General features: G+C 48.2%; 1 protein-coding gene across 2 annotated transcripts in view; it reads left to right on the plus strand.

Moving 5' to 3' along the window:
• Positions 1 to 20054, plus strand: part of LOC128690299 (SEC14-like protein 2) — a 187909-nt gene that overhangs the window by 39324 nt on the left and 128531 nt on the right. The window lies entirely within an intron of this gene.

Consider the following 20054-nt stretch of genomic DNA (forward strand, 5'->3'; position numbering starts at 1 on the left):
TTACCTTAGTCAAATTCTAGTAATAAAAATTCCTGAAAGAAGCACATGTAACTTCCCCGCTCCCCCCACACAGAATTACTAACAAGACCTCTGGTGGAAGACGTATATGGAAACCTTGATAAATTAAAAATATATAATATGGTATTTGAGGGAATATTCAGTGTACCCAAGAGCGCTTCTCACTCTGTTATGGCTATATTTTAAACAGCTTTTTCTCATCGGCAGTATGGCTGAGTGGAGGTTGGGGAGAGAGCCTTGTACTATACTATCCTTGCCTCAGCTGTCTAACGGAAATAGAGGCAGCCAGAATGTAGTTAGTCCTCACTAGACAACCTCGATGTGGACTTTTAAGATCTATTACTTGTTAAAACGTTAAATTATCATTGCCGGATTCCGGAATTTAAAAGTATCAAGATAAATAACAACAGGTGTCCCGTGGCTTGGATGGTAGCCGTCCAGATGAACCGAGACGTCCAGTTTTTATTTCGTGAGTTGTGAAGGTTATCTTAACATTGCAATGACTATTCCTCTGAACCAAGTGAATGCTTTCTTAAGATGCTTGTAAATTCATATTTGTTTTTCTATTCATAACTTATCACAGAGCGCACTCAAGCTTCATAAAGGCAGTGATTAGGTGTCAGTGGCCTAGATAATCTATGGCGTAGCCAGGTCTCAGATCTATGAATCAAAGTACACTTATCATACACATAGTTCAAGTTCCATAACATTGCTCGGTTGAGCGTATCCAGCTGTGGGTTCCTGAAGGTGACTTACCACCCTCCCTGCCTGGTTTGTTGATTCCCTGAGTACTCGGTAGCATGTCTGTCTCTGTCATGGCGGACGGAGGATTGAGTTTCCACCACTACTTGCGTTGAATGGCCCACACTGGTTTAGCTCTTATGCAAGTCAAAATGAGATGACGTGTTATTCGTCGTTGATTCATTTGTTTCATTTTTATAGAAGAAATACTAATATGACAGGCATCTCTTTACGCTGTGAGCTGGTAATTGTCATAAGGTTAACACAGCTTACTTATGTGCTTTGCTAACATAAGATTTGTTCGAATTTTTAACTCAGGATAAAGTTAGCCAGCCAGGATAACCTAAGAAAGTTAGTGCGTCATCGAGGACTGTCTGTCTTATTACCATTGTGGTCCTTCAATCTTATCCCCAAGGATGCGATCCACAACAATTGACTAACATCTAGGTACCTACTTACTGCTATGTGAACAGGGACAGCAGGTTTAAGGAAACATGCCCAAGGTTTCTACCCATGCCGGGGATCGAACCACGGATGCTCAGTGAGGCGAGTGTTGTCAACCAAGCCAGGGGACATCCTCTAAAGGCGTATACTTTATTTACTACATTTTAATTGATGTGATGGCAACCACACAAGCTCCAAATTAAGCTTTCATTGAAACATTTTCCTGTGTGTGTGTGTGTGTGTGTGTGTGTGTGGTTTTTTTTTATCGAATCGTGATTCGATAGTTCTAAACAGCCAAACATTGTCCCAGTAAAAATTTGTTGTATAACTTGTGACTTTGTGTTTAAGCTTGTTAGCAATACATTTACTTCATCCACCAACCCGTCCTCAGAAATTCTCTTTGAATTTCTCGCATTCAGTTTGCAACAGATTTCTTGATTTACGTTATTTAGGTCAGGTCAGGTTCGGTTTAGTTAGGTTAGTGTTTACTCTGTCAATAAAAATTTACCCATTATAACAGTACCCCAATAAATAAAGTGTAAAATAAAGTTTTTTTTTATTATTCGCCGGTATTCTCCCGGCCCGGGTCTTTTCCAAGCAGTGGTGACCCGGCCTTAGCTCCCTATCTGGGGAGTATCTCGAGACCTAAGTCTCCCATGGGAGGAGGTACAAGTACCCCATCATCTTTGGGACCAACTGTCCCCAGGCCTAGCCACGTCCCAGCCCCCACGGGGCTCGTAGGGAGAAGCTAGGCCTCGGGTCTGCCATCCCGCCCCAAAGGAGCTCGTGGGGATGGCAGTCTTAGCTGCAGGTGGTAGTAAGCTCAGTCTATAAGTCTCCTGAGGCGCGAACAGAAAACGGGGATTTACCGGGCTAAGTAAGACTCACTGTTGAAGACTTTAAACAATCACTTATTGTCGCGTGCTCCAATTTCTTTATGAGAGCCATCACTCTGTATGACAACAGCGGCACTACCAGCTGCACCGGTGGATTGGTGAACAGAACCATCAACTACCCTTCAAACAGAACTGTTTGCCATACTCCTTGCACTCAAATGCGTCCATGTATCTAAGGTTGACACTTTAATTGTAACTGATTCTCTGTCATCCATAAATACTCTCAACTCATTAAGTATAAATTGTGGCATGCTTGTATCAGAAGCCAGACACAGGTATGGTAAGATTGTGGACAATGGAGTCAGAGTGCACATGCTGTGGATTCCATCTCGCATTGGTCTTCAGATGCATGATAGAACTGATAAATTGGCTAAGCTGTATGCTTTCAAAGAGGAGGTAGATTACAATCTTGGGTTGTCAGTTAGCAGTTTGAGAACAATAATACGAAAAGAACTTCAATTGAACTTAATTGACTTAGGGAGATTGACACAAGTCAGTCCATCCTTCATCATTCCATCATGCAGGAGGAGCCACATGTCTATGGTGTATCCAACAAGATAAGCCGACTCTTGGATGTCACTACCGCCCGGCTCCGGCTGGGTTACAAGTATCTATGGCAGGTTAAATCACCACCACCAGATGTAGACCAAACGAAATGTAAACTTTGCCAGATGGACTATTGTCACACCTTGCGTCATTATGTACTGGAGTGTGATCAAATTAATGAATTTAGAAACAACTCACTCAGAAATGTTCAAGGTATGTCAAAGTATTTTATCCACAGTGGTATATTGCAGACCATTATGGAAAAATACCCTGACTTTGCTAGCTGTAAATAAAGCATTACTACATTTGTGTGTGTGTGTGTGTGTGTGTGTGTGTGTGTGTGTGTGTGTGTGTGTGTGTGTGTGTGTGTGTGTTAGTTACCATTTTGTCCTAGGCACATGTCGATTAGACACTAGGCCTGTTGTAGGTGTGTAGGTGTGTAGGTGTGTGTGTGTGTGTGTGTGTGTGTGTGTGTGTGTGTGTGTGTGTGTGTGTGTGTGTGTGTGTGTGTATGTGTGTGCGTGTATGTGTGTGTGTGTGTGTGTGTGTATGTGTGTGCGTGTATGTGTATGTGTGTGTGTATGTGTGTACTCACCTAGTTGTACTCACCTAGTTGAGGTTGCGGGGGTCGAGTCCGAGCTCCTGGCCCCGCCTCTTCACTGATCGCTACTAGGTCACTCTCCCTGAGCCGTGAGCTTTATCATACCTCTGCTTAAAGCTATGTATGGATCCTGCCTCCACTACATCGCTTCCCAAACTATTCCACTTACTGACTACTCTGTGGCTGAAGAAATACTTCCTAACATCCCTGTGATTCATCTGTGTCTTCAGCTTCCAACTGTGTCCCCTTGTTACTGTGTCCAATCTCTGGAACATCCTGTCTTTGTCCACCTTGTCAATTCCTCTCAGTATTTTGTATGTCGTTATCATGTCCCCCCTATCTCTCCTGTCCTCCAGTGTCGTCAGGTTGATTTCCCTTAACCTCTCCTCGTAGGACATACCTCTTAGCTCTGGGACTAGTCTTGTTGCAAACCTTTGCACTTTCTCTAGTTTCTTCACGTGCTTGGCTAGGTGTGGGTTCCAAACTGGTGCCGCATACTCCAATATGGGCGTGTGTGTGTGTGTGTGTGTGTGTGTGTGTGTGTGTGTGTGTGTGTGTACTCGCCTATTTGTGGTTGCAGGGGTCGAGCCTTAGCTCCTGGCCCCGCCTCTTCACTACTGCGTCCTTTCTCTCCCTGCTCCATGAGCTTTCTCAAACCTCGTCTTAAAACTATGTATGGTTCCCGCCTCCACTACGTCAGTTTCTAGGCTATTCCACAGCCTGACAACTGGATGACTGAAGAAATACTTCCTAACATCCCTTTGACTCATCTGAGTCTTCAACTTCCAATTGTGACCTCTTGTTTCTGTGTCCCCTCCCTGGAACATCCTGTCTTTGTCCACCTTGTCTATTCCGCGCATTATTTTATATGTCTTTATCATGTCTCCCCTGACCCTCCTGTCCTCAAGTGTCGTCAGGCCGATTTCCCTTAACCTTTCTTCATAGGACATTCCCCTTAGCTCTATGACTAACCTTGTCGCAAACCTTTGCACTTTCTCTAATTTCTTGACGTGCTTGATCAAGTGCAGGTTCCAAACAGGTGCTGCAGGTGTGTGTGTGTGTGTGTGTGTGTTCGAGTGTTTGCGCGCACTCGTGTGTGTGCTCGTGTGTAAGTGTGTGTGTGTGACCCAATTAATACTTGCACTAATAACTCATTACAGTTGTGACCGGGTGTGGGCGTGTGAATTGCTTATCGCTTTGTAATTTGTTCATGATTATAACCATGTGTAGGAGTGTAGATGATTCATTACCTTTGTAACTTGGTCATGATTGTGACCAGATCTACCTGGAGTTCATTACCTTTGTAACTTGTTCAGCTATCATAACTTTGGGGCCCAGTCCCTGGACCCATTGTGTACTTCTGTAATCTTTTGATTATCGCCCACAGGGTGGGTATGGGGTGCATAATAAACATATTAAACTAAACAGTCACTGTTTGACTGTTATAGCAACAGTAAGGCACTGCTAGCAGGCAAGTGCTACCACTTACAGCTGGTCTAAGAATCTCTAAACAGTCACTGTTTGACTGTTATAGCAACAGTAAGGCACTGCTAGCAGGCAAGTGCTACCACTTACAGCAGGTCTAAGAATCTCTTGCACATTTGCATTGTTTTCCAGTAGGATGTAATTCACAACATTCGCCTAATATGCGTGAAGAGGAGCAGAAGGTGCAGGGAGTTACGGCCAGAAACCTCGCCTTGTCTGTCAATGAAACCCAGTGACTTTTATAGCTGTGTACTGGACGCTTTGACCACAGCTAGAAGTTAATCTAGACTCCAGAAGTTGTGTAACAGAACTGTGTCGTCCCGGAAACCGGTTTCTCTCTCTTATTTTAACACGGAGTCACTTAGCTGTTTTAACCTTTAAGTTTAAATAATAAGATATTGTAATAAAGATGGTAGAATTACCGACAATATGTAAAGTAAAAGGACACAAGTGCAACTAATGTGACATTTATTGTGGCAACGTTTCGCTCTCCAGGAGCTTTATCAAGCCATTACGATATTACAAGGACCCCCAATAGAAATAAGTCAGTTTGTCTGACTGTTTTTTTGGGTTATCCCAGGTAATTTACACATATGTATGATAATTTTACATTTATGTACCTGTGCATAAATAAACTTCCTTTTTCTCTCTCAAGTTAACTGTTTCATGATGTTGGATTTATATAACTGATTCACCTTGATATTAAAGTTACGTAAGTGTTGGAGGAAGGTGGGGTGCAGGAAGGTGGGGTGCAGGAAGGTGGGGTGCAGGAAGGTGGAGTGCAGGAAGGTGGGGTGCAGAAAGGTGGGGTGCAGGTGGGGTGCAGGAAGGTGGAGTGCAGAAAAGTGGGGTGCAGGTGGGGTGCAGGAAGGTGGGGTGTAGGAAGGTGGAGTGCAGAAAGGTGGGGTGCAGGTGGGGTGCAGGAAGGTGGAGTGCAGAAAAGTGGGGTGCAGGAAGGTGGGGTGCAGGAAGGTGGGGTGCAGGAAGGTGGAGTGCAGAAAAGTGGGGTGCAGGAAGGTGGGGTGCAGGAAGGTGGGGTGCAGGAAGGTGGAGTGCAGTAAGGTGGGGTGCAGGAAGGTGGGGTGCAGGAAGGTGGTGTGCAGGAAGGTGGAGTGAAGGAAGGTGGGGTGCAGGAAGGTGGAGTGCAGGAAGGTGGGGTGCAGGAAGGTGGAGTGCAGGAAGGTGGAGTGCAGGAAGGTGGAGTGCAGGAAGGTGGAGTGCAGAAAGGTGGGGTGCAGGTGGGGTGCAGGAAGGTGGAGTGCAGAAAAGTGGGGTGCAGGAAGGTGGGGTGCAGGAAGGTGGGGTGCAGGAAGGTGGAGTGCAGAAAGGTGGGGTGCAGGTGGGGTGCAGGAAGGTGGAGTGCAGAAAAGTGGGGTGCAGGAAGGTGGGGTGCAGGAAGGTGGGGTGCAGGAAGGTGGAGTGCAGGAAGGTGGGGTGCAGGAAGGTGGAGTGCAGGAAGGTGGAGTGCAGGAAGGTGGGGGTGCAGAAAGGTGGGGTGCAGGAAGGTGGGGTGCAGAAAGGTGGGGTGCAGGAAGGTGGGGTGCAGGAAGGTGGAGTGCAGAAAAGTGGGGTGCAGGAAGGTGGGGTGCAGGAAGGTGGGGTGCAGGAAGGTGGAGTGCAGGAAGGTGGAGTGCAGGAAGGTGGAGTGCAGAAAGGTGGGGTGCAGGTGGGGTGCAGGAAGGTGGAGTGCAGAAAAGTGGGGTGCAGGAAGGTGGGGTGCAGGAAGGTGGGGTGCAGGAAGGTGGAGTGCAGAAAGGTGGGGTGCAGGTGGGGTGCAGGAAGGTGGAGTGCAGAAAAGTGGGGTGCAGGAAGGTGGGGTGCAGGAAGGTGGGGTGCAGGAAGGTGGAGTGCAGGAAGGTGGGGTGCAGGAAGGTGGAGTGCAGGAAGGTGGAGTGCAGGAAGGTGGGGGTGCAGAAAGGTGCGGTGCACGAAGGTGGGGTGCAGAAAGGTGGGGTGCAGGAAGGTGGGGTGCAGGAAGGTGGAGTGCAGAAAAGTGGGGTGCAGGAAGGTGGGGTGCAGGAAGGTGGGGTGCAGGAAGGTGGAGTGCAGGAAGGTGGGGTGCAGGAAGGTGGAGTGCAGGAAGGTGGAGTGCAGGAAGGTGGGGTGCAGAAAGGTGGGGTGCAGGAAGGTGGGGTGCAGGAAGGTGGCGTGCAGGAAGGTGGGGTGCAGGAAGGTGGAGTGCAGGAAGGTGGGGTGCAGGAAGGTGGTGTGCAGGAAGGTGGAGTGCAGGAAGGTGGGGTGCAGAAAGGTGGGGTGCAGGAAGGTGGGGTGCAGAAAGGTGGGGTGCAGGAAGGTGGGGTGCAGGAAGGTGGAGTGCAGAAAAGTGGGGTGCAGGAAGGTGGGGTGCAGGAAGGTGGGGTGCAGGAAGGTGGAGTGCAGGAAGGTGGGGTGCAGGAAGGTGGGGTGCAGGAAGGTGGAGTGCAGGAAGGTGGAGTGCAGGAAGGTGGGGTGCAGAAAGGTGGGGTGCAGGAAGGTGGAGTGCAGAAAAGTGGGGTGCAGGAAGGTGGGGTGCAGGAAGGTGGGGTGCAGGAAGGTGGAGTGCAGGAAGGTGGGGTGCAGGAAGGTGGAGTGCAGGAAGGTGGAGTGCAGGAAGGGGTGCAGAAAGGTGGGGTGCAGGAAGGTGGGGTGCAGAAAGGTGGGGTGCAGGAAGGTGGGGTGCAGGAAGGTGGAGTGCAGAAAAGTGGGGTGCAGGAAGGTGGGGTGCAGGAAGGTGGGGTGCAGGAAGGTGGAGTGCAGGAAGGTGGGGTGCAGGAAGGTGGAGTGCAGGAAGGTGGAGTGCAGGAAGGGGTGCAGAAAGGTGGGGTGCAGGAAGGTGGGGTGCAGAAAGGTGGGGTGCAGGAAGGTGGGGTGCAGGAAGGTGGAGTGCAGAAAAGTGGGGTGCAGGAAGGTGGGGTGCAGGAAGGTGGGGTGCAGGAAGGTGGAGTGCAGGAAGGTGGGGTGCAGGAAGGTGGAGTGCAGGAAGGTGGGGTGCAGGAAGGTGGGGTGCAGAAAGGTGGGGTGCAGGAAGGTGGGGTGCAGAAAGGTGGGGTGCAGGAAGGTGGGGTGCAGGAAGGTGGAGTGCAGAAATGTGGGGTGCAGGAAGGTGGGGTGCAGGAAGGTGGGGTGCAGGAAGGTGGAGTGCAGGAAGGTGGGGTGCAGGAAGGTGGGGTGCAGGAAGGTGGAGTGCAGGAAGGTGGGGTGCAGGAAGGTGGGGTGCAGGAAGATGGGGTGCAGGAAGGTGGGGTGCAGGAAGGTGGGGTGCAGGAAGGTGGGGTGCAGGAAGGTGGGGTGCAGGAAGGTGGGGTGCAGGAAGGTGGAGTGCAGGAAGGTGGAGTGCAGGAAGGTGGGGTGCAGGAAGGTGGGGTGCAGGAAGGTGGAGTGCAGGAAGGTGGGGTGCAGGAAGGTGGGGTGCAGGAAGATGGGGTGCAGGAAGGTGGGGTGCAGGAAGGTGGAGTGCAGGAAGGTGGGGTGCAGGAAGGTGGAGTGCAGGAAGGTGGGGTGCAGGAAGGTGGGGTGCAGGAAGGTGGGGTGCAGGAAGGTGGAGTGCAGGAAGGTGGGGTGCAGGAAGGTGGGGTGCAGGACGGTGGGGTGCAGGAAGGTGGGGTGCAGGAAGGTGGGGTGCAGGAAGGTGGGGTGCAGGAAGGTGGAGTGCAGGAAGGTGGGGTGCAGGAAGGTGGGGTGCAGGAAGGTGGAGTGCAGGAAGGTGGGGTGCAGGAAGGTGGGGTGCAGGAAGGTGGGGTGCAGGAAGGTGGGGTGCAGGAAGGTGGGGTGCAGGAAGGTGGGGTGCAGGAAGGTGGGGTGCAGGAAGGTGGAGTGCAGGAAGGTGGGGTGCAGGAAGGTGGGGTGCAGGAAGGTGGGGTGCAGGAAGGTGGGGTGCAGGAAGGTGGGGTGCAGGAAGGTGGGGTGCAGGAAGGTGGGGTGCAGGAAGGTGGGGTGCAGGAAGGTGGGGTGCAGGAAGGTGGAGTGCAGGAAGGTGGGGTGCAGGAAGGTGGGGTGCAGGAAGGTGGGGTGCAGGAAGGTGGAGTGCAGGAAGGTGGGGTGCAGGAAGGTGGGGTGCAGGAAGGTGGGGTGCAGGAAGGTGGAGTGCAGGAAGGTGGGGTGCAGGAAGGTGGGGTGCAGGAAGGTGGGGTGCAGGAAGGTGGGGTGCAGGAAGGTGGGGTGCAGGAAGGTGGGGTGCAGAAAGGTGGGGTGCAGGAAGGTGGGGTGCAGGAAGGTGGAGTGCAGGAAAGTGGGGTGCAGGAAGGTGGGGTGCAGGAAGGTGGGGTGCAGGAAGGTGGAGTGCAGGAAGGTGGGGTGCAGGAAGGTGGGGTGCAGGAAGGTGGGGTGCAGGAAGGTGGAGTGCAGGAAGGTGGGGTGCAGGAAGGTGGGGTGCAGGAAGGTGGGGTGCAGGAAGGTGGGGTGCAGGAAGGTGGGGTGCAGGAAGGTGGAGTGCAGGAAGGTGGGGTGCAGGAAGGTGGGGTGCAGGAAGGTGGGGTGCAGGAAGGTGGAGTGCAGGAAGGTGGGGTGCAGGAAGGTGGAGTGCAGGAAGGTGGGGTGCAGGAAGGTGGGGTGCAGGAAGGTGGGGTGCAGGAAGGTGGGGTGCAGGAAGGTGGAGTGCAGGAAGGTGGGGTGCAGGAAGGTGGGGTGCAGGAAGGTGGGGTGCAGGAAGGTAGGGTGCAGGAAGGTGGGGTGCAGGAAGGTGGGGTGCAGGAAGGTGGAGTGCAGGAAGGTGGGGTGCAGGAAGGTGGGGTGCAGGAAGGTGGGGTGCAGGAAGGTGGCGTGCAGGAAGGTGGGGTGCAGGAAGGTGTGGTGCAGGAAGGTGGGGTGCAGGAAGGTGGGGTGCAGGAAGGTGGAGTGCAGGAAGGTGGGGTGCAGGAAGGTGGAGTGCAGGAAGGTGGGGTGCAGGAAGGTGGGGTGCAGGAAGGTGGGGTGCAGGAAGGTGGGGTGCAGGAAGGTGGAGTGCAGGAAGGTGGGGTGCAGGAAGGTGGGGTGCAGGAAGGTGGAGTGCAGGAAGGTGGGGTGCAGGAAGGTGGGGTGCAGGAAGGTGGGGTGCAGGAAGGTGGGGTGCAGGAAGGTGGAGTGCAGGAAGGTGGGGTGCAGGAAGGTGGGGTGCAGGAAGGTGGGGTGCAGGAAGGTGGGGTGCAGGAAGGTGGGGTGCAGGAAGGTGGGGTGCAGGAAGGTGGGGTGCAGGAAGGTGGGGTGCAGGAAGGTGGAGTGCAGGAAGGTGGGGTGCAGGAAGGTGGAGTGCAGGAAGGTGGGGTGCAGGAAGGTGGGGTGCAGGAAGGTGGGGTGCAGGAAGGTGGGGTGCAGGAAGGTGGAGTGCAGGAAGGTGGGGTGCAGGAAGGTGGGGTGCAGGAAGGTGGGGTGCAGGAAGGTGGGGTGCAGGAAGGTGGGGTGCAGGCAGGTGGGGTGCAGGAAGGTGGAGTGCAGGAAGGTGGGGTGCAGGAAGGTGGGGTGCAGGAAGGTGGGGTGCAGGAAGGTGGGGTGCAGGAAGGTGGTGTGCAGGAAGGTGGGGTGCAGGAAGGTGGGGTGCAGGAAGGTGGAGTGCAGGAAGGTGGGGTGCAGGAAGGTGGGGTGCAGGAAGGTGGGGTGCAGGAAGGTGGGGTGCAGGAAGGTGGGGTGCAGGAAGGTGGGGGGCAGGAAGGTGGAGTGCAGGAAGGTGGGGTGCAGGAAGGTGGGGTGCAGAAAGGTGGAGTGCAGGAAGGTGGGGTGCAGGAAGGTGGGGTGCAGGAAGGTGGGGTGCAGGAAGGTGGAGTGCAGGAAGGTGGGGTGCAGGAAGGTGGCGTGCAGGAAGGTGGGGTGCAGGAAGGTGGGGTGCAGGAAGGTGGGGTGCAGGAAGGTGGGATGCAGGAAGGTGGGGTGCAGGAAGGTGGGGTGCAGGAAGGTGGAGTGCAGGAAGGTGGGGTGCAGGAAGGTGGGGTGCAGGAAGGTGGAGTGCAGGAAGGTGGGGTGCAGGAAGGTGGGGTGCAGGAAGGTGGGGTGCAGGAAGGTGGAGTGCAGGAAGGTGGGGTGCAGGAAGGTGGGGTGCAGGAAGGTGGAGTGCAGGAAGGTGGGGTGCGGGAAGGTGGGGTGCAGGAAGGTGGGGTGCAGGAAGGTGGAGTGCAGGAAGGTGGGGTGCAGGAAGGTGGAGTGCAGGAAGGTGGGGTGCAGGAAGGTGGAGTGCAGGAAGGTGGGGTGCAGGAAGGTGGAGTGCAGGAAGGTGGAGTGCAGGAAGGTGGGGTGCAGGAAGGTGGGGTGCAGGAAGGTGGGGTGCAGGAAGGTGGAGTGCAGGAAGGTGGAGTGCAGGAAGGTGGGGTGCAGGAAGGTGGAGTGCAGGAAGGTGGGGTGCAGGAAGGTGGAGTGCAGGAAGGTGGGGTGCAGGAAGGTGGAGTGCGGGAAGGTGGGGTGCAGGAAGGTGGAGTGCAGGAAGGTGGAGTGCAGGAAGGTGGGGTGCAGGAAGGTGGAGTGCAGGAAGGTGGAGTGCAGGAAGGTGGAGTGCAGGAAGGTGGGGTGCAGGAAGGTGGAGTGCAGGAAGGTGGGGTGCAGGAAGGTGGAGTGCAGGAAGGTGGGGTGCAGGAAGGTGGAGTGCAGGAAGGTGGAGTGCAGGAAGGTGGGGTGCAGGAAGGTGGAGTGCAGGAAGGTGGAGTGCAGGAAGGTGGAGTGCAGGAAGGTGGGCTATCGTTGAGGTGACAAGGGCAAGACGGATCTAGGACAACTGGCTTCATTTTGAGTCTTACTGATAGGCGTACTTGGACTGTATTTTGTTTTTCTTTGTTACATTGTTTGCAGTCGTCCACTGTTTGCTCCTGCCGGTGAAGTGTGTAGCTCAGTGCTCCCTTCATAACCCTTAACACTGTCCAAGGACTCTTAATTCAACTGAAAGAATGATATGATGATACCGTCAAGATTTGGAAAAAGACACTTATGTACAGTTCAGACCATGTTTCGCCACGTGTGACTCAAGAAGCGAGACGTTTCCTCTAATAAATGTCCTGAACTGTACATAAATGTCTTTCCACATCAGAATTCAAGGAACTGGAGTTGCCATCCGCATTATTAGGGTCAAACTTGATTATGACCCTTACGAGGTCATAACAATATAACTCAGTGGTAGGAACCTTGACTTATTACAGAAAGAACCTGGATAAGGTTCCGCAGCTGGTGCAACAGTGAAAAGGTTACGGTACACCTACTTTCCCTGTTCACCTAGCAGTAAATACGTATCTGCGTTTTATCCCACTTTTGTGGGATTATTTTGTGGCTCATTTTAAGGCCCAGATAAGTCTGGGCATTAAAAGTAAAGTATTGTTCTCTCACATGTGAGAAGAATTTAGGAACTCTCGTCAACAGAAATCTGAAGGTAAAGCATCAGCGTATATATGTTTGCAGTATATATAATAAATTGTTTTGCCTTCTTATAAAGAGGTACGAGAGTAAAGCCTCAATGTTGCAGTTTAACTGCTTTGTAGAGTTTCATTTTAAAGTGGCGAAATTCTGAACAGATTTAATATGCCGGAGAGCGTAGAGATCAGGGAAATTTCTTCGGATTATTAAGTCTGAAAGATAACCCTAGATAACCAAAGATATCCAAACAGTATGGTTTATAACGTTGTGGTTCTTAAGTCCTCTCTTCGATGGTACCTACAATAGGTAACTAACACTTGTGTACCTATTTTCTGCCAGGTGAAGAGGGTTAGTATATGTCAAACGTTTTTCCCATTTGTCTCGACTTTCCCAAAATTGGAAGCCTGGTCCTGACACAGGTAAGGAAAATGGCAAGGAAGGGAATTGGCCAAAAGAAACAATACCTACTTAAAAGTAGTGGGGTTGGTGAAAGGCTCTTGATCCAAGGAATTAAAATTAACCTACCTTTAGTTGGATCGAACCTGATTACCTTTTTATTCCCCAAGCTCTTTCCCAACTAATAAAACGATAATGAAAGGGTGGAATGAGATAGAACTGGGAGTAGGAAGTCACTTTTCACACACTTGTTCATGCACAGCCTCACAATCTACCAGGTCCTCAGTTCTTCCTCACACACTAGTCACCAGCAAACCAAAATCATTATTAATTAGAACATTAGAAGTATATGGGTGGGCAGAACCCTTGTTCTTCTCAACGTTTCTGGCAAGACTTTAAGATAAGAACTTAACAAATATGTTTTTTTTTAATTAGCTAAGTTTTGGCCGTTGAGGCCTTTATCACATTCCTGACAGAGTTCTACAGCTGGTTAATAATTGTTAGATAAAACCTTTACTCTTCGTCTTCAGTTCACCATTTGTGGTGTCCCGTTACTTCTGCCTTAATTAAGTAGATTTATATGTATATAATTAAGAATATTCAGAGATGTATAATTAAGACTATTCACAGGTGTATAATTAAGATTATTCACAGGTGTATAAGACAAAATCATTTTCCCCATAGCTTGTAAGAGCTATGTAAATAAAGGAGGAAAATATTTTGTGAATAATTACTTCAAACTCATATATTTTTTAATTAAATTAATGCTTTACAAATAATTGTGAATGTTATCGCATATGTATGACTCACATTAACCCAGCATCAACATCTGTAAAACTCAAATTACAACATAAATTCACAGAATTATTTTCACCAATGTTTTCTCCTGTCTGGATTCAGGGCTAGTGAGAGTAGTGGTGGCTACAGTGTAATGGCTGTTATTCCCTTGGAAAATGCCTCAAAGTAAACCATTTCTCCACCACTCTGGCCGGACTGCTCAGTCCACCTGGTAAGTCAGGAGTAGTAGCCGTTGTTGCTATATCGACAGCAGCTGTTACATTGTTGGTATCTTGGGTAGTGTATGTTGACTAGAGGTTACAGTGACCAGAAGTTCCGTAAAGGTCTTACAGCGCCTGGGAATGGGAGGTAATCATATCTGATTCCAGGAAGGGAAGGGCAGCTTCAGTTTCTTAAATTAAGAGCTCTTCTCCAGCATTAAGATTTACAGTGAACAGTTAGTTTAGTTTAATATTTTTATTATAGACCAGATGCCCATGGTGTGGGCGGTAGTGAAAAGATATTTACAAATTACTGATTTAGTAACAATTGTAATGAGTTGTTTATACAAACATGAATACGGTTACAAAAATGTTAGTGTGGCTGAAGAGAGTGAGGTGTTGAAAGAGAGGTGTGAGCGGAGAGGGCTTGCGGTCGTTGCACTCAGCAAGGTGAAGCCTCCAGCTTTATACAGTCGGGTCAGGCGCCGCACACAGCGGCCACCATCCTACACACGTCTAAATAACCAAGTGGCATTAAACAACAATTGATTTACATTTGAGCATGCAGTAATTTATCGTACATAATTCTTGTTATATATGTTTCAGTAACTTAGGATAATGTGCATGGTGGGCAGTAGTGGCGTGCAACAGATAATTTGAAAAGCAGGCAGTGAAACGGTGCATACAAGGCGGGCCGGCAAGAATTCAAACAAGATAAACCAAAACCAGGAAGACAGTCAGGCAAAACAGGCAGGCAGGTAGACCGGGCAGGTGGGCAGGCAGACAGGAAGGTAGGTAAGCAGGAAGGCAGGGAGGTAGGAAGGCAGGCAAGCAAGCAGATGATTTGGGTACGAGACCCCTGTATCTTCGCGTCAGACTGGTACCAATCTTATGTCACTGTATAATTTAACATATTACTCAGGTGAGTCCATCTTAGTTCAGAGACTCAGCATTGTATAACAGTGTTATACAATGGTGAGTCTTGCATGTTGCTACATCAGCGGATGCTGGCTGTGCTAACCAGAACTGTTTTGAAGGTCACGGTTATTGTTTATAGCAGCCTCCACCAGGGCCACAGAATCTGTGACAACAGTTTAAATATTAGTAATTAACCTGCTGCTAAAATCTGGTTAGGATTAAAACTAAACACGAGACTACATATACGCAGGTGTGTCATTACTTGTTCGTAATTATTTGCTTGTTGGTGAAAGAGGAATGCTATGCTCGAGGTGTCCCATCTTACCTCTTTGTTCATAATACAATCTTTGAAGTTTTCGAACGATTGTACCACTTGCTACATCTTCTTGTAATCCGTTATATTGATCTACCACTCTAGTTGTGAGGAAAAAATTCCTAGTATCCCTTTGGCTTCACTTTTTCTCAGGTTACAAATGTGGCCTCTTGTTATCCTTGTGGCTAGTTCGAAAACATCTTCTTTATCTAGGATTTCATGTCATCATCTACAACACGCATAGTTATTTATCCATTCTGGTAAATCATTAATATACGTTAAAAACTATATTGGGGTAAGTACAAATACATGTGGCACCCCACTTGTAACGTCTCACGAGGGCATTTTTCCTCTTATAGCTGTTCGCATTTTTTCCCTCAAACAAAAATGTTTCTCTCATTACTCTTAGGTGTTGAAGATTTCAAATAATTTCTCATGGGAAATTATATCAAAAGCTCTCTTATAATCTTGATAGTTACAATCTGATCATCCATTTTTCCTTGAACAGTTTCTGTAACTATCATAACAGGTTAATAGAGTTGATATACAGGAATTTTCAGACCGGTAGCTGAATTGCTCGTCAGTAAGCTGTTCTCCTAACCTTTTATCCACTTTTCTGTAATGGCTTTTTCCCAGAATTTACCTCTGATGTCGTTACCGCTCTGACATATTTACTTTATCTGACCTCCTCACCGACAGCCCCGCCTTTGCTTTGACACAGACTCTTTGACTTTTTGTCAGTGACAGTTTTGTTACACTAACTTTGATTACATTTTCCCTTTAGCACTTCCGACTAACCTTACTGACTCTGCCTCTTGCACACTTCTAACTCTCACTGGTCTCTGATCTTCATATATTTCATCTTTGGCACATCCTGCCCTGCAGCGCTGTATGACCCTTGTGGGTTTAGTACTCAGTTTTGATTGTAATAATAATAATGGCTTTTTCCACAGCAGTTGTCAACGAAACTGGCCTATAGTTTGAAGGGCCATCTTCCATGTGTGTGTGTGTGTGTGTGTGTGTGTGTGTGTGTGTGTGTGTGTGTGTGTGTGTGTGTGTGTGTGTTATTTAAATTGGTTTTCGCTTCATACAGTATAAACAAGTATAATTTATCACAGTGTACAGATTGAGAATTACACGAAACGCACCATAAACGATAAAAATGTGGAATTGGCTAGCTTAGGTAGGGCCTCTTAGAGGTCACAGTCAGCGAAGAGGAAGCTTTAGTGTGTAGACTGTTGAGAGTGCACCTTCAATGTTGGCTTGAAAGGAAAAATACATCTCCCCTGGCAGTGATGCAATCACAGCTACCTACAAGAAAGTAGGTACCTCTATGTTAGCCGACCGTTATAGGTCGTATCCGGGAATAAATTGCAATGTAAATATAGAAACTCCAGTCCTGCTGGAATTCATATCCAGGCAAAACGCCACTGTATAAGAAAACTTCAGTTTTGCTGTTAGTATTCCAGTGTTGAGTAAAAGGTATCTGTGTGGTGTATCTAATGATGTTAATAAAAAAATCTGTTTTGATAAGACATGCGCAACACCTGGGTGTCTTTATCGACGAGAAAAAAATTAAGTTTTTCAATTCTAATTATTAGGTGACAAACTAGAGACACTGGAAGAATTGGAGATAATTTTAAGGCGTTCATGCAAGTAGTCATGATAGGTTTGTTGATCTCTTAGCTTTGATTTGCCTAAAACAGAGGCATGAAGATGAAGGCTGCTGTACTGGAGCTAGAGGAGAGGTGCAGCAGGTGAGGACAGCATCACAGGTGAGCAGGACCCACTAGTCGCAGTGGATCATGTCCGTAAGTTAGGCCAGTGGTTGGCAGTAGAGTTGTAGAAGCCCTCTCTACCAAGATTACAAAAAGTTGTAAACTTTTTATCAAGGCTAAGACTAAATACCTTAAAATTGCCTCCCACTTCTACTGTTTTCAGTATAAAAGTCGCCTCTGTACTAGAATTAAAAAATCTGCTATGCAAACACAGCGTCTCATTAATAAAGATACCCAAGTGTTGCACATATCTTAGTCAATAACTTGTCGGTACTGCATACCATTAGTGTAAGATTTTTTTTTAATAAAGAAAATAAAGAGTATGGATAGTGGAATACCGGAGGAGAGTGCGAAGAGAATGAAACCAAAAGAGCTGTAGGAGAAACCAAGCGACGAACACCATCTGCCTATTAAGTGGACGAGGGACGAGCACTCTTCCCTTCTCACCAAGAATACTAAGTATATTGTAACAGAACCTTGGGTATCAAGTAACGTTTCTTCTATTTCCCTACATGTCTCAATACAATCTGGCAGAAATGTAGGGACATAATAAGAAAGTGTCTGATACCCAAGCTGGCATTGGGAGTTGTGCAGAACATTATCTTCGGCAACAGTTGGGTCTATCATACTGCGATAAATTCAGTATGAGTTCTAGTTTATACAGCAATTGCTTGTGTTTACAACGTAGAGGTGGCTTGCTCGCCCCCACGTCCCAGGAAGTTAGCAGTTCGCGCTCACAAAACACAACTTATTTATGGATTAATAAACTAATGGATAGCGGTGAAGTACAAATAGGAAGCGCGTCTGTCTGGAGCTCGGCAGATGAAGGATCAACCTTCCACCACGTCTTGCGCTAAATGACACATATGGGTTTAGCGCTTAACATGAATTAAACAAATCAAAGCAATAAACTCATACGGGTCATTCGGCACAAGGAGTGGTGGAGGCTCGATTTTCCGTCTGTCAATTTTAGATATAATTCCCGTTTTTAAATAATTTTGCGTGTTCAGATAATGTTTGGTTGTGGTTCGGTAACATAACGGAGACTGACGGGAGGTTAGTGGTTACCCTGCACACGTGTATACTTTTACTTCGTGATATTAGAGAGAAAGCGGTGATGCCAGACCCAGTGTTCTGGCCACCATAGAAACACTGCCCTCGGGAACAGTTTATATTGATGTATACCTGGAGAGGGTTTTGGGGGTCAACGCCCCCGCGGCCCGGTCTGAGACCAGGCCTCGTGGTGGATCAGGGTCTGATCAACCAGGCTGTTACTCTTGATGATGATGACGTGGGGAACGGAAGGCAAGGCTCAGCAACAGGTAGCTCGTCTTATACCATACCTTGATCAGTCACCCACGTAATACAAGAGACTGGGTGAGTTTTTCCTGACTTTCTTGGGCACCAACTCAATTGACCTAGCATATTTTAAAAGGTCAGGTCAGGTTCCAAGAGGGCAGAGCGTGGGTAGCTTACATTGGGTTATATAATGATTGCTGTTGTTTTCCACGTGGTGCGGGGAAAAGGGATGGGGGGGTAAGTGAACCGCAAAACTATAATCAAGCAGATACAACCGAAGGGCAGTGTGAGTAGGTTAGGTGAGGTCAATGGACGCCGGTGGTGACCGGAACCTTGGTGGTGTACGCTGGTTGTGATCAGAACCTTGGTTATGGACGTCGGTGATGACCAGTATTTTGGTGATTTATGCTGAGTAGATTAAGTGAGGCCACTGAGTGGAACACAGGTGAACCAGGTCGCTGCTATACCCTGGCCCATCATTGTGTTCCCACCACAGAACATGTTATGTTACAGCAAAACTCCGTGTAGTGAGGCCTGGTCATGGACTGGGCCGCGGGGGCGTTGACCCCCGAAACACCCTCTAGGTAACTTGTTTTATATACTAAGGAATAAAGGTGGAGGAACCGCAGACTTCGGGGTTTCTGTTGTTCTTGAGGTAGTAGCGGAGCACAGGTGAACTAGGTCATGTTGCTCTCCGGTGAACCACACGTTGACTGACTCTTTTTACAACACTGGTCCACCTCCCTCAGTGTCTTCATCAAGTCACTTTGTAGTTTGTAGTCATTCTGCCAGTAATTGAAGAACGTGTTTTTAAATGTTCTAAACTTGACCATCTTCACACTGCCAGACGTTTCGGACCAGTTTACACATACACATACACACACATTGTTTATTATTATTATTATTATTATTATTATTATTATTATTATTATTATTATTATTCAGGGAATACTGCTTCTAGTTTTGATTGGATATCGACAGCCTTGGAGAAGAGAATAAACAAAATTAAGTTTAAAGGTTTCTCCGGAAGTTGTTTGGGTATATTGAATGGAAGTACTGACGAGGGTCAACACTGGACTGGTGTGAGGGCTGATTGTTTCATTAAAAACCAGGCTACAATGTAGTATTTAGTTTTTGTCAGTTCACTGTTCCGGGTTCACCGCTTATTTTTGTGAACATAATGTATAGTCAGTGTTGGTGTTTTTCTCACCTGGTCACACTCCCTCCTCTTCCAACTCACTTTTTACACACAGCCTCATGCATAGGTTGTACTCACCTATTTGGTTGCAGGGGTCGAGACATAGCTCCTGGCCCCGCCTCTTCACTGATCGCTACTAGGCTCTCTCCCTGCTCCATGAGCTTTATCATACCTCGTATTAAAACTATGTATGGTTCCTGCCTCCACTACATCACCTGCCAGACTGTTCCACTTCCTGACAACTCTATGACTAAAGAAATACTTCCTAAAATCTCTTTGACTCATCTGAGTCTTCACCTTCCAATTATGACCCCTTGTATCTGTCTCCCATTTCTGGAACGTCTTGTCTTTGCCTATTTTTTTCTTTATGTACAAGTTGTTGATTTCTGATGATTTATGGCATCAAAGTCGGCAATTCGGCTTAACTGGCACTCATTATCAAGGAACAATGAAAGTAATGCATCAAAGGAAGGCATATGTCTTCCTTTGATGCATATATATATATATATATATATATATATATATATATATATATATATATATATATATATATATATATAGATATATATATATATATATATATATATATATTCAACAAGTCGGCCGTCTCCCACCGAGTCAGGGTGACCCAAAAAAGAAAGAAAATCCCCAAAAAGAAAATACTTTCATCATCATTCAACACTTTCACCACACTCACATATCACTGTTTTTGCAGAGGCGCTCAGAATACAACAGTTTAGAAGCATATACGTATAAAGATACACAACATATCCCTCCAAACTGCCAATATCCCAAACCCCTCTTTTAAAGTGCAGGCACTATACTTCCCATTTCCAGGACTCAAGTCCGGCTGCATAAAAATAACCGGTTTCCCTGAATCCCTTCACTAAATATTACCCTGCTCACCCTCCAAGAGATCGTCAGGTCCCAAGTACCATTCGTCTCCATTCACTCTTATCTAACACGCTCACGCACGCTTGGTGGAAGTCCAAGCCCCTCGCCCACAAAACCTCCTTTACCCCCTCTCTCCAACCCTTTCGAGGACGACCCCTACCTCGCCTTCCTTCCCCTATAGATTTATATGCTTTCCATGTCATTCTACTTTGATCCATTCTCTCTAAATGACCAAACCACTTCAACAA

This window comes from Cherax quadricarinatus, chromosome 32, assembly GCF_038502225.1.
Source record: "Cherax quadricarinatus isolate ZL_2023a chromosome 32, ASM3850222v1, whole genome shotgun sequence".
NCBI lineage: Eukaryota > Metazoa > Arthropoda > Malacostraca > Decapoda > Parastacidae > Cherax > Cherax quadricarinatus.